The 14,018-nt window shown below is 37.4% G+C and overlaps 4 long non-coding RNA genes across 4 annotated transcripts; 1 reads left to right on the top strand and 3 right to left on the bottom strand.

The window, feature by feature from the left end:
* Positions 1-796: 796 nt before the first annotated feature.
* LOC145219042 (uncharacterized) lies at positions 797-1,453 on the bottom strand. Its single transcript, XR_013857820.1, has 2 exons — positions 1,094-1,453; positions 797-1,012 (listed from the first exon to the last, which is right to left on the bottom strand). It is a non-coding gene; the product is annotated as an uncharacterized LOC145219042 (long non-coding RNA).
* A 29-nt stretch (positions 1,454-1,482) lies between these two features.
* Positions 1,483-2,554, bottom strand: LOC145219057 (uncharacterized). The gene is made up of 2 exons (XR_013857834.1): positions 2,499-2,554; positions 1,483-1,993 (listed from the first exon to the last, which is right to left on the bottom strand). It is a non-coding gene; the product is annotated as an uncharacterized LOC145219057 (long non-coding RNA).
* Positions 2,555-2,558: 4 nt separating this feature from the next.
* On the bottom strand, positions 2,559-4,857 carry LOC145219049 (uncharacterized). Its single transcript, XR_013857827.1, has 3 exons — positions 4,208-4,857; positions 3,689-4,140; positions 2,559-2,718 (listed from the first exon to the last, which is right to left on the bottom strand). It is a non-coding gene; the product is annotated as an uncharacterized LOC145219049 (long non-coding RNA).
* Positions 4,858-11,431: 6,574 nt separating this feature from the next.
* Positions 11,432-13,939, top strand: LOC145219035 (uncharacterized). Its single transcript, XR_013857813.1, has 2 exons — positions 11,432-13,371; positions 13,542-13,939. It is a non-coding gene; the product is annotated as an uncharacterized LOC145219035 (long non-coding RNA).
* Positions 13,940-14,018: the final 79 nt, after the last annotated feature.

A 14,018-nucleotide genomic window follows, 5' to 3' on the forward strand; every position in this document is an offset into this window, starting at 1 on the left:
GTTGACTGCAAGTACATATTGCTGGTGAGTGAATCGTATGTGCTGTGACGTCATAATGCCTTATTCATGTGTGATATGTTATTTCAGCTTTTCCACTCACTGAGTTACCTCTGTGGGGCATTTCTCACAGTTAAAAAACTGCATTGCTACGTGACTGACTTTTCTCGTATTCGCCGATTAAAGCATTTCATTTGAGGGTGTGCTGTCGGTGTTTTGGCGAGGTACACGGGGAGTAGTTGCGTACATGCGGTAATTACGGAGATTGCAGAGGTGACCTGTTACGCCGTCCGAAGAAGCTGGCCACTTTTCCGAAAGGACTGCGTTACACTGTGTATGGTTTAAAGATTATAGATTCCCAAATACCATCGCGTAATTGAAATGCTTCTTTTTCTCTGTTCTTACTTTCCTTTACTATGTCTTCTTGGAACTACTAACTACTAGCAGTCGGTCGCTGCTGAAACCACACAGTTATGAATTATGACGAAACAAAGTGCATTATTACCCCAAATGTATATATTACACCTTACGCAAGGTTCATTCACTTTTGATAAAAATCCGTAGAAAAGTAAACACTGATAAAAATGATAAATTGTCTGAATGGTGTAATGGTCAAATTTTTAAATTTTTTTTGCATCCGGTCGAAAGGGCAGAGTGAACCCACTATTGCGCTGTCTTTTAATTAGTAGAGGGCGTGACTCTATGCGCCCAGCAGCACAGCAGGGGTGATCGCTTAAATTCCTAGAACGGTTCTCAACGCGCCTTTCCTCGCGCTCAACAACTCCAAGGCACCAAGAGCCAAAATAACGAACTCTTTTATTAAAGCAATTCAGGTCAGAGATGGCGCTCAAGGGTTCAGCAGCAAGACGAGCACAAAGGCAAATGCGGTTTCTGCAAATATGCACTAATTTAGTTAAGGAAACAGACGAGAAATTATCAGTACAGTTAACTCTTACCGAACTATTATAGAACCAGAGTCACAGTAACATTCAAAGCGATCAGGAGATTTTAGGTTCTGCAAATACAGCATCAAATTCAATAAACATCACCAAAACACATTAGTAACAAACTGCGAGACTTTAGGCAACAAGCTTACCGGAAAAAATACAGTTATTTGCAGCAACAGCAAGTTGGCTGACGACGGTGTGGGATCCGTGGGCCAGAAATGCACAATTACACATTGGACGACCGGCAACAGTTCAGTTAGCACAAATTTCCTCTTCGTTACCAAAGAAACAAACATAACCGGTCAATTAATAAAACACGCTGCCTCTATAACATCCAGTCGCTAATAAACAAGAGGCAGCCACGCCTACAAGACGTGACTTCAGTAAAACAATGCCAAGGTTGTGACATCATAAGCACCAATTGTGTGATAAATAATGTCACCAGGTTGCAAAACATTGCGCCACACAAGAGAGTTAAGCCTACTGGCGGGAAACATAGAAAACATAATAATATGTACGATGGCGATTTGCAGTCAAACAATTTAACTCCCGTAGATACTTTTAAATGTTTTGTCAACGAAGAAATAATGAATATGCTTGTCATACAGACGAACCTGTACAGTGATAAAAAAATAAACTGGCTCGTAAATGTAGTCACGCAAAAAAGACAAGAAATGGAAACATTTTTGCATAACGACACATCAAAGGGCAAATTTTCAGTTTTCGTAATGTCGCCTAATTGTCAAATAATACAAAAAATTGAAAAATTCTTGGGTATGCTTTTGTGGATGGGATAGAAAAGAGACGATCTCATTATAAAACCACATTTCTTATAAAATGAGTCGCAATCGGTTTGAATTACTTTTAAACTGCTTCGTTTTCCCAACAATGAGGAAATAGGACAAAAACTTAGACATTTAAATCTATTCATACTCCAGGAAGTGATGTTTGTTGTTGAACCTTGCGGGGGCGAAGGTGCGCGCGTGGTGCGTTGTTCTTGACTTGAAAGCTCGTTGTTTCGTCTGCTTCTCGTGGCTCGTATCGGTCGTCTGCAGTAGCAAGTAAGTTCATTATTGCGATTCTTAACGCTTGCTGCATAGATCCGACATGATCCACAAAAGATCAATTTAGTTCTTGTATTTTATTCTGGTTACGCAACACACATCAAGTCTCATTTATCTCAAGGAAAGAAAACGATGAAAAAGAGAGATCAACGATAAAACATTGGCTTTTAAACTGATACTCGTTTTTCGTGCGATCATTGCAAAACAGTACCTTCTTTTATTCACATCCGTTATTAGTTTGTTTTAAGTTAAACGCTTGCAAAGATATGCAACACTGCAATGGATTGCACAACTATTTCGAAACACCCGGTTTACGCAACAGCCTGTCTTATGGCCAGGCTGTTGGAACATATCAGAAAGACGGTGAACACAATGATGTTACCAATCTACAGAGCCAGCCTCACTAACAAAGTATTCCTTAAATGCTGATCTGACAGTCTCAGCCTGCAAGACCCTCCACACCCAGACTTTGGCTTCAAATGCAACACACCTTGTGTAGAGAAACCATTCCTCCAGTCATCATTGCAGTTCCACTGGGGCCATCATGGTCTACATTGTTCTCTGACATAAAGTCACTGCCCATTTCTTTTCTGAGAACATTATGCATAATTACAGCTGCCTTGACAACTTTGTCTGCATTTCCAAACTGCCCAAATCTCTTGACCATAATTCCAAAAGCATTTTCAGATCTTCCTATAGCACGGGAGTGTCTGAAATATACAGTCATGCATAAAAATGTTGTTTGTTCCCAGCAAAATTAAAATGTAACTATAGTGAGTTAGTATGCCTAATGTGGATTAATTAACTGTAGTCACAAATTCTTTGATTGTATGTTTGTTTGTTTTTCCTTTATAACAGTGTGGTCCAACTTTATTTTGGTGCGGGCCATTCAAAATCGTTAACTTACTACGCGGGCCAAGGTTTAAATTTTTGCAAGAAAAACTTTTTTCTGGGTCAAACTCTAGGGTAACTATACACCTTTTTTATCTGTAGATAAGTTTATTTTTGTACTTGATAGTTATATACTAAGTAAAAGCTGTCAAAAACATTCAGTTTCCACTTTAGCGCAAAAATGCCCCCGAACGGTTTATAGAAGCAGAACCCTTTATTACATATCAATGCCTTGTCATGCGTCACAATAGGAAATTTTGCAATATTTAGTGTGTGTTAATCCTCACATTTTAAAAACATTGAATTATTGAAAACAAAACTTATAGTTGTCATTAAAATGTTGGGACATTCGCGGGCCAACAAAATTATCTCGCGGGCCACAATTGGCCCGCGGGCCTGCAGTTGGACCACGCTGCTTTATAAGGTCGCATCAAATTTTGCCGCAAAGGAAAAGCATTATCACCCACGAAACAATATGGTACTTAAGGGCTTTGTGTGCCAGGAAGTGGTTTAGGCAAATCCAGTTGGTCAGATAACACCAACTTTTCAAATTCTGATTTTGAAAATATGTTTGAGTCACTGTGACGGCCATCTGCTCCAATATCAACAGTGATGAAATTGTAGTAGGCACCCACAACTGCAAGTAGTACAATGCTGAATGTCTTTTTGTAATTAAAATAAGGGAACCTGATCCTGCTAGTACACAGTGCTTCCCTACACATACATATAACAATTTCATTATACATACATAACAAGGTACTGCATAGACCTGTCTAACAATAGTCTCACCATCTATGTCCCCACAGCAAAGGGGATGGTTCCACTTTTTTTCAAATCCAACTACATTTTTTTCCACGCTTGTTTGTCAGGAAAAGGCATATACTCAGGCTGAAGAATATCCCAAAAAAGTATCTCTTAAAATATTGGATACAACTTGTCTACTTAATCTGTAGGATGATGCAATGGTGAAATAGCTATCCCCAGTAGCTTGGATATCTATTTTTTAAAAACATTGTTTACCACAGTATGTAATAAAGTTGCAGTCATTGTAAACATGTACTACCTGAGAGTCACAGCCAGCCTTTCCCCAGGAGAAACGGGCTTTCTAAAGTTGGTCGTTTGTTTTAAAACTTTTGGAGATTTACATAATTTTTCAAGTAGTGCATCAAACAGTTCAGGTGTCATTCGGAAAGCCGAAAAAAGTTGCTTCTTCTCAAAATCCTTATGTATAAAGTAATCACCTAAAAAATACAGTAAATGACAATATAATAACTGCATAATACACCAAATCAATTTGATTTTTCAAACCTTCCCCTTCTTTTTCTCTTTTCTGAAGAACAGGGTGAACCCAATATTTTCTTTGCTTGTGCATGCGTTGCAATTTTCACTGGTAAAATCACATTAAACTTAAGAGTAAAAGCTTTCTTTGGGTTATATTTCTACTTTGCTTTTTTGGAGAGTTACCACTTCCCGATTTCATGTTATTCTTATTGTTTGACAAGTGCACTACCACTGCTATTATTATTAGTCAGCTGTTTGACAGCACGCAAGTACTCAATCAAGCATGACGTAGGCAGTGTGGACAACGCCGACGCAATTTCAAGCCAAGCGGGAGATCGTGCGTGCGAGCAATTAACCAGTGTGGATCGGGCCTGACGATAACAACAAAATACGTTGCCACAAATGATTTCCGACATGACTGTGTGACTTTGTCAAAAACAATTTGGCGTCAACGAGTGGTCTGAGCTCCACGTTAGTTAGCCAGGAGTTTAGCGCATGGATGCCACTGAGAATTTTAAGATATCCAAAGGTTTGTACAAAAATCCCAAGATAACCAAAAAATGGCCAATACACCGTTTAAGTCCTGGCTGGCTCAGGCAACATAATCTTTATAGTTACACAAGGTCCCAGCCATCACGTACCTTTGAAAAGACGCTAATAAATACAAGAAAAAAACAAAAAAAAAGAAAAAAATTTTTTTTGTGTACATTTATTTTACTGGCACATGATACATCGAAACGCCTGTAGTACTAGCCTGACTCACAAGTTATGACAGGGAAGTCAATTTACGCAAATCATCATATAAAAAGTTGATTTTTTCTTTACATGTTTTTTTACGTGGTACATCGAAAAGCCTGTAGTAGGCTACTAGCCTGATTCACTAGTTTTGACAGACAATTTCAATCCACTTACACGGGTTCGAACACAAAATTGATGAAGCATTGTTGCGCAAATCGCTACATAAAAAGATGATTTTTGCAAAAGGATTATTTTTGTTTGCAACAATAGTATTAATTGAATCTTAAACGTATTAAACAGATAATTTCAAAAAATCCCAAGGTTTGAAAAGTTTTTCCCAAGATCCCAAGCTCAGCACTGAAATCCCAAGATCTTGGGAAAAATCCCAAGGAGTGGCAGCCCTGGTTTAGCGTCAGGGTTGCCAGATAAAAAACGCAGAATAGTGCCAAAAACTCTCAAAAAAGCGCCAAACACAACAAAAAAGTGAAACGGTCCCCCAAATTTCTCCAGCGGTGTCCCAAAATTTGGACTTGCAACTACAACTACGTTTTTGGTATTTAAATGAAACACTTGCGGTCTCTTAAAACTACTTAGCGGTCACCCAAACCAAACCTTAAAAAAAACCTGTCTCTGACAACAGAAATTCGATATTGGATGGCAATTTGGAAACGGCGTGTTGAATGCCTAGTGCCAATGAATGACATACACATCTGACCTGCACATATTGGGGAGACACAGCTTTAATTCTGGACAACACTGATGCGCCATCTGATGCGAAACCTATACAGTTTGTAAGGCTTTGACCACAACTTGTAACTTCGTGCGCAATTGATGTAAATATATTTTCTCCAGTAGCCTCCGAAACCGGAATTCAACTAAGAAATTTAGTAGAAATTTCCCGTTTTGTCTCACTGTAGAAGCGTACTAAAACACACATTGTTTTTGTGTTGTAACGTCAGTTGATTCATCAATAATTAGAGCAAACTTTTTATCACGAAGGTCTTCAACAACTTCGCTTTTCAGGCTGGGCGAAGTGAGGTTTTTAACTAAACATGTGCATTTACTTCTATGAAGCTTTATTTTTCCAAGAGTGCTGCCCTGACGGTGAGCTACCAATATTTCCCCTAGGTGATCGACTGATCGCATGGCACAATGACAAGTCATGCTTACGGCAAGTTGCAATTCGGCTCCTTTAACCTTGTCGTTAATATTTGAATTAGGATTCTTTGTCAGGTTAAGTGTAGCCTGTCCTTTAAATGGGTTTTTTTTCCTGTGGTTTTCTGTCTCCTCGTGCTTTTTGAAATTACTTAACCGTGGTGCCACCTTGCAATATCCGTTTTCCGAACCGTCAACAGCCTTCTTCAACCATTTAAAACTGTCCTCCCACTTTCTGTTATACTTTCGCTTGCTGTCGTACGATGGTTTCCACTTTTTGCATGACATTGTTGAACTTTTTAAACTAAATAAACTCGATGCTACTTGCCGGCGCTGACACGTTTTCTGGAACACAAACTTTATGATGTCAAACAAGCTCTGCCTTTAGCCCACAATTAATATTTTGTTCTTAATTGTTGCATTGATTTGTCAAAAAGGGCTTGTGTGACGTATACGGGAATTCATTGAAACAGAACCTACCCATTGTAATGGCGCAGCTAGAGGATTTAAGCCATAATTTGTTGTATCAGAAGCGCAAACCTTTCCAAAAAAGCAAAAACGCCAAATAAAACAATTAGGTGCCAACCATTTCCATAAACCGCCAAATTTTACAAAAAATATCCGCCAAACCGCCAGTTGCTATTTTTGGTGCCAACTACTTTCAAAAAACGCCAATTTTGAGGTATTTGGCGGCAAAACCGCCAAATTGGCAACCCTGATGGGTGGGACTTCGTAGATATCGAGTGAAAACCCCCGCAGCTTCACTGACGTTAAAAACTGGATCCAATCCATAACTACGAAGATTTTATGCCGCTTACTTGGTTTTTAGGTTTGAAATCTTAAAGGAGATGAGGTGGCCAACAAGAGACGGATCCCTTCCACAAGAAACCACATTCTTACACACAAGATGTTTTAGCATAGCACAGAGTAGCTAACGTTTGTCCTAACATACCTGCAGAGAAAAGGCAATTTGGTTGGTCACTGCAAGCATCATGCATAATAATGAATAACTACAATGACATGTAGTGTGTTTACAGCATGAAGAGACAGAAGTACAATTGGCAAGTTGATTGATCCACATTTGTCGAAGAAAAGTTATTGTGGCTATTAACGCTACTATTGATGTTGGATCTGTGGTATAGGAGAACATTATCTACACACATAAAGTATTATTTATTAGTTGAATTTTACTCACAGCTTACGGTATACCTTTACGCCACTTGGTATGGTAACGGTTTTCACAGCCAGTAAAACGATAAAGATAGTGAGATAATTGCATTTGCAAGGGTCGTTATCTGTTATACCACCAATGTATGAAATTTTAGTTGTAACTGGATTGAAAAAATTTGCAACTTGATTTTCAGTTAAAGAAGTTCGGCAATTCTTAGGCCTAGCATCTTTGTGTAGGATTGTGCTAAACTGTCATCTCCACTATACGAGTTAACAAAGCATAAAACAAGCGAGAATCAAAGATACGTCAGGCATGTGGAGAGTTAGAACGTAGAAAGGATATTGGCCTGCATAGTATAGTGTCTGATCTACCTTTTTACTAATCAGTGTATAAACAGATAACGTAACCTTTTTTAACACCTTATCAGTTGCCTTGTTCCCCTGTCAAGAAGAGAAAAGAACTCAAACTCAAAAGGACGTTTGTTGAAAAAAAGATAACTAAACTTAAAGGGCGTTTATTGTTTCAGCACCACACTTGTGGACTATTATTATAAGTTAAAATGCTCAATTTTCTATTGGGAAAGGAGAAACAACTAGTGAGAAATAAATGCTCAATTGAATTAATAATGTGACAGATGCGGTCTAGGTATTAGCAACATTTTTTACAGCAACAGCATGCCATTTTAGCATAGAACTACATGCAAAAAAAACGCAACAGTTGGCTGCAGAAAAATGGAAATAGGCTGATGTACAACAGAAATTTGAGCAAGTGATCAGTGGTTCCTAATCACGACTTCAATTATGTGGTGCGCACCATTCGGTATTTTATTTACATAAAACGATTGTTACTAAAAACACCAGGTTGCGTATCACTTGTTGTGCTGGTGCAAAACTAGGATGTTTATTAACTTTTTGTGAAAAAAAATTGTTCCGTCATATCTAAAACAAAAACAGTTATATTCTCACTATCAAACCAGTTTTTCAGCGAATATCGAAGCTATAGCACACGTCGAATATGTTGGGGTCGATTTTCGATATCAGTCATGATTGTTTAATCGCGACAAAGCTTAGCACCTTGTCTTTTTTGCATCCAAGTTGTTAAGATAACAACCCTTTGAACGATAAAGGCGTGATAAAGTTTTTTATCTGGATCTCATGCTGATCTTTCTTATTCAAGTTATTATAATAGTTAAGTTTGATTTGGCCTAATATAAGACGGCTGGGAAGTTGGTCGGATGCCAAACCAATTTACAAAGCAAGCATATCCAACACGTTATGCATAAGCAGCAGGTTGATTTACGCATGGTTATGTTTTCAATAATGCATATGGTGGATGTGAATGCATTACACACATGCCTACAGTTTATTTTTGTTTAGGAATCAGTTATTTGATTCAGCAGGCAGATATATTTTGTATTAATTGATTAGTGAGGCATTACAAAGACGTTTCACACTCAAATCAACCAAATGCAAGGAAAAATTGTTTGTCTGCCGAGGTACAACATCAGCCTTTTGACTCGAAGAAACGGCTTTACAAGTGAGCTTTAAGTAAAAACAAAACACTGCAGACGTAAATTTACCATGGAATGTCATGTGAAGGATCACACCACTGAGAAACTACATCGATGTGGTTTGTCAAAAAGGGTTTGGTCGAGTTGGACATTTAAAAAGACACATGTTGAATCACATTGGAGAGAAACCACATCGATGTGAAGTTTGTCAAAAAGGATTTAGTCAAGCTGGAAATTTAAAAACACACATGTTGACTCACACTCGAGAGAAACCACATCGATGTGATGTATGTCAAAAAGGGTTTAGTCAAGTTGTAAATTTAAAAACACACATGTTGACGTACACTGGAGAGAAACCACATCCATGTGATATTTGTGAGAAAGTGTTTAGCTAAGTTGGAACTTTAAAGGCACACATATTGACGCATACCGAAGATAGACCACATCAATGTAATGTGTGCAAACAAAAGTTTCGCCGAACTGGAGTTTTAAATCGACACATGTTGACTCACCGGCCGAAAAAGCCGTTGCTTTAGTTTAAGGTTTGTAATTGTTTAGTTTTTTGTTGTTGTTCGCTTGTAGAGTAAAATAGAATCAGTAACGTTTACATTGGCAAATCAACAAGGAATAAACATACTTTAGAAAAAATGCTCCGATTTCTTTTATTCGCAAGAGTTATGAACCATCACATTCTGAAATAAGCAGACTTGGTATGGTCAGTGGAATGTGTTGCAAAAAGGTGAATTGCATTTTTGGCAGAAATAACTTGGCATGAACCATACAAGCAATGATTACCTACACACAATTGCATTTAATCCTCTTCTGCAAAACCATTGGTAAGTTTAGTTCTTTTAAATCCTTCTAGGAACAAAGTCAGTGTGGCACAACAGTAACCAGTTTCATCTATTAAATGAAATGGCTTAAAAAACATTTGTTGATGAATTTTAGGCTAAGTTATATTTCTACAAATTGTATTCGAAAGACCACCATTTTTTATTGTATCATCATCAAGTTCACTGCTCCTTTGGGGTGATGACCTGAACCTCTTTCTTACTGGTGTTTCATGTTTTTCTGTTAAGTTAAACTATATGGTAAAGGCCTTATGAATACAACAAAAACAACACCAGTACATGGCCTTAGTTGGAGTGGTAACTATGACAAAGCTTACCAGATATATTTTACATGGTGATATGGTTTTTGGTGGTCACTTGTTTATATAATCTAATTTATTTTTTACCAACAAACTAGTCTAAAACATTGTCTTTTTAGAACCAACCTGGTACAACAGTGAAGGTTCTTGAAACAATAAATGAAAAAAGGAAAAAAATAGTCTGGAATATTCAAAAATAAGCATGCACTTTGCTGTCACACAAACTAGCTGTACTAAAGTCAATTTTTTTTTTACAGAAAATTTTATTGTCCTGCTTCTAAATTTAAACGCATGTGGCATACCACTAACCAGGTCTTTTAGATATTTTAGTGTTTCTGATCAGTGCTCCGCAACCGAGGTGCCGAAACCGTAACTTTTCTTTTTTATTCTTCTGTGTATATTTAAAGATTGGCAAACTAAAGCCACACTACTTACTATACATTAATGTTTTATTATGCCATAATATACTTTATGTTGGCTTAATACAGGGGTCTCAAACACGCGGCCCGCGGGACACAGGTGGCCCTCCAAGGGTTTTTGTGCGGTCGGGAACTAACTTTTAAATTTTAGGTGTTTACCTCAGGAGTACCCTGTCAGACCACCGATTACCAAAAAACAATCATTCTTTATTAGTAATGGCTAGAAATATTTTGCTCCATTCTGCACAACTTACTTGTGCTAACAAAGCTTATTCGTTGTTGATAAAAATGACACACGATCTTGCTTAAAAAACTTTGATAAGGAACTTCAGGTTTCACTGTCAAATATTGAGCCTAACATACCGCGATTGTGCTCCCGTAAACAATGCCGGATATCTCACTAAATCAATCATCATGTGTTTGTGCTGTTTCGTACATCTCCAATCGCATTTTTGGTTCGGATGTGCCTCCGAACATTTAAAGCTTGTATGGTGCGACGTGCGTGAGAAAAGGTTGCGGAGCACTGTTTTAGATGTGATTTGAAGCTACGCGTCACCTCGCGGGCGAAACCTCGCGCTTTGCAGCTGAGTCCAAAGTACGCTAGACAGTGTTTTTCAACCTTTTTTGAGCCACGGAACACTTTATGCATTAAAATAATCTCGCGGAACACCAAACGAAATTTAAAAATGGTGAAACAAAGTAAAAACACAACAATTTTTCACTTCTGTTTTTTCTCAATGACATATCTGGGCCTGTTTGGCAAAGCACAAAGTTGGTGTTCGGGTGGGAATTGCAGAAATACAAACGCGAAGCTTTTCCTCAACAGTTTTCAATCGTTCTCGTTTTTTAACTTTTATAGCAGTCCCAGCTAACATGGTTTGAGGTCTTTTTATTTTCAAAGTAAATGTTACATTATAGAGTTGCACGATTGGACGTTATCTCTGGACGTTTTTAAAAACGTTTCAAAAATGGTTTAATAAAAACGTCATTGAAAAACGTTTTTGCATGGTGATAATGCAACGTGTTTATGACGTCACCAGACTAACGTTACAACATAAACATTTATGCAATGTCAATTTACGACATAAATGGATATACGTTTTTTTTTTGGGTTGTATTAAACGTATTTAAAACGTTATTAAAGTAACGTTTGAATAAGAATATTTTTGCAACCTTACTAATTAACACAATTTAAATTTAACGAAACGTTTTTTGGCATTATTTTCAATGTTTATAAAACGTTAATAAAAAAACGTATGAAATAGAAAGTTTCACAACCTTATTGATTACCGCAATAAACACGTTTAGAATAAACGCTTTTTTGTGGTTACAAAAAACAAAAATACGTTTTCAAATTTAACGTTGTTTCAATCTTACCAGGGAAGGAAGTAAAACGTTTAATTCAAACGTTTTTATGTTGTTATATCGAAGAATACGAACGTTTTTGTTACTTTACAAATTCAAAATTATCGTTTTTTTATTTTTATTTTAGTTGCGCCTACAAAGTTACGCCCCAAACTTAACGCTACAACGTTTAGTAAACGTAAGTACAAACGTCGACAACAACGGTAACTAAACGTTGATGCAACCTGAATGATGGATTTGGGTTCGTGAACACCAAGCTTAAATCAGAGGCGCGAGTGCGCATGTGTGTCGAATGTCTGGACGGATGCAGATAGAATTTACCTTTTTGTGCCTAGTTTTGCTTTGCACAATTGCATCAGAAATTTGAGTGTAAAAATGAACGAGGAACGCAAAGAGTACAAAAGGCTGTGGATGAAAAAAGATAGAGCCAGGAAATGTCGAAATGTTACAATTTTGGAAAGTTCGGAATCCGATGGTGACAACACGCCCATATTATCACTGCAACTATTAACCAAATTACGAAAGTCATTCACATTAGTAACCTCTTCATTTTCACAAACAAATATATCCCAGCAAAATGCTTGTGCAGTTTCGCATTCCGTAGATACACAATAACGTTGTGGCTGTGCAATTAGTAATGTCATTAGCACAGGATGGTTGTTTTTACTGTATTGCACACTGGCGGAATTGGGAAATGGACAAGGTAGTTAATATGTTTTACACCTTTACAAGTTGTGGCAAACATTGTGCAAGACTGACATGTAAAGCTTGATACTGAGCATATTTCGTCACTCCCATCAAAACAATCTTCTATTCCGTCACCTAACCAGTCAAAAGGTATGCATCAGCCAGTAGATGGACAATGTTTGTTACCTAGATCACACGGACATCTTGCGTAAACTCCAGAGCAGTTACATGTGTAATGTGTCTCGTCACTGCCATCAAAACAATCACGATTTCCATCACACAACAACGATCGATCAATACAACTTCCCTCCATACCACTGTAGCATTTTGTACCAACACATGTACATTTAAACTGATGAGCAGGACAAGTGCAATTCTTTTCATCACTGCCATCTCCACATTCATGAATATCGTTACACTGCCAGTCTTTTGTAAAACAGCCCAATCCATTTTTGCAGTTCTTTGTTTTGTAACAATCGCATTCAAATTTATGAGCTGGACAAGTGCAATTAGCCTCATCACTCCAATCACCACAGTCATCTTTTCCATTACATTGCCAGCTATTCTCAATGCAACCGTTGCCAATTTTACAACTGTTTGTTTTATAACATTCGCATTCAAACTTGTGATCCGGACAAGTACAATTAACTTCATCACTCCAATCTCCACAGTCATCATTTCCGTCACATTGTAAGTCTTTGCGTATACAATAATGACGGTTTGTGCAATTATTTGTTTTGTAACAATCGCGTTTAAATTGATCAACCGGACGCATATTTCCAAAATGTTTCCGAATTCGAACCACAGGGCTTTTTAAGCCAATCACAGCAGCGGAAATCTGCGGGTTGCCGTTACGTCACGTCTAGGTTGCTAAGCGGTTACTTTGACTTCAGTATTGTCGACGTTGCAAGTTTTATGTCAGTTTTGATTAAAAAAAACGTTTTTACAAGTCAGAACATAGTGAAGACGGATGCATTTTGGATGTTTGAACTGAAGGTAATGTTTATTAGGTTATGTATAGCAGTAAATTATACACACATAATTTTTATTGAGTGTAAAATCACTTTTGTGCAATACATGCTTCATTAATGTTAGATTATACACTCATACTTTTTATTAAGTCTGAAATAGCTTTTTTTTTCTATTGTTAATATGTGTTTGTTTAGGATAGCAACGCAACCCCTTCAATCAATCAATGTCAAAATTTTTCTTTGTATATGATGAGCATGGCATGCAGTCAAGTTTGCATGGCATAAAAACAGTGTATTATGCCCCATTGTCTCTAGTGCAAGCACCTATGATCAACGCAATTAAACACATTATGCATGTCAAACCTTGGGATCAACAAACTGTTCCTAACCTACAGAGATGAATGGTTTATAATTGTACACAGTGCAGTTCTGACATAAGTGTACACTATGCACACCATTTGCATAGTTGTTCCAAACAACTCCCAGTATTTTCAGTTATGAATGTTGTTCTGTGCCATCAATGTATATGTTATTTTTATTGTGCATGCTGGAATTTTGTCGTAAGTTTACAATAAAACAGAAGTGATCTTGAATAGCAAATTGAAGTAGTGTGCTTGAGAGCAAATGCTGGATTTAAAAAAAACTACTACAGTATAAAGTAAATTATGAGAA

This window comes from Phallusia mammillata, chromosome 3 (genome assembly GCF_965637545.1).
Source record: "Phallusia mammillata chromosome 3, kaPhaMamm4.hap1.1, whole genome shotgun sequence".
Lineage (NCBI taxonomy): Eukaryota > Metazoa > Chordata > Ascidiacea > Phlebobranchia > Ascidiidae > Phallusia > Phallusia mammillata.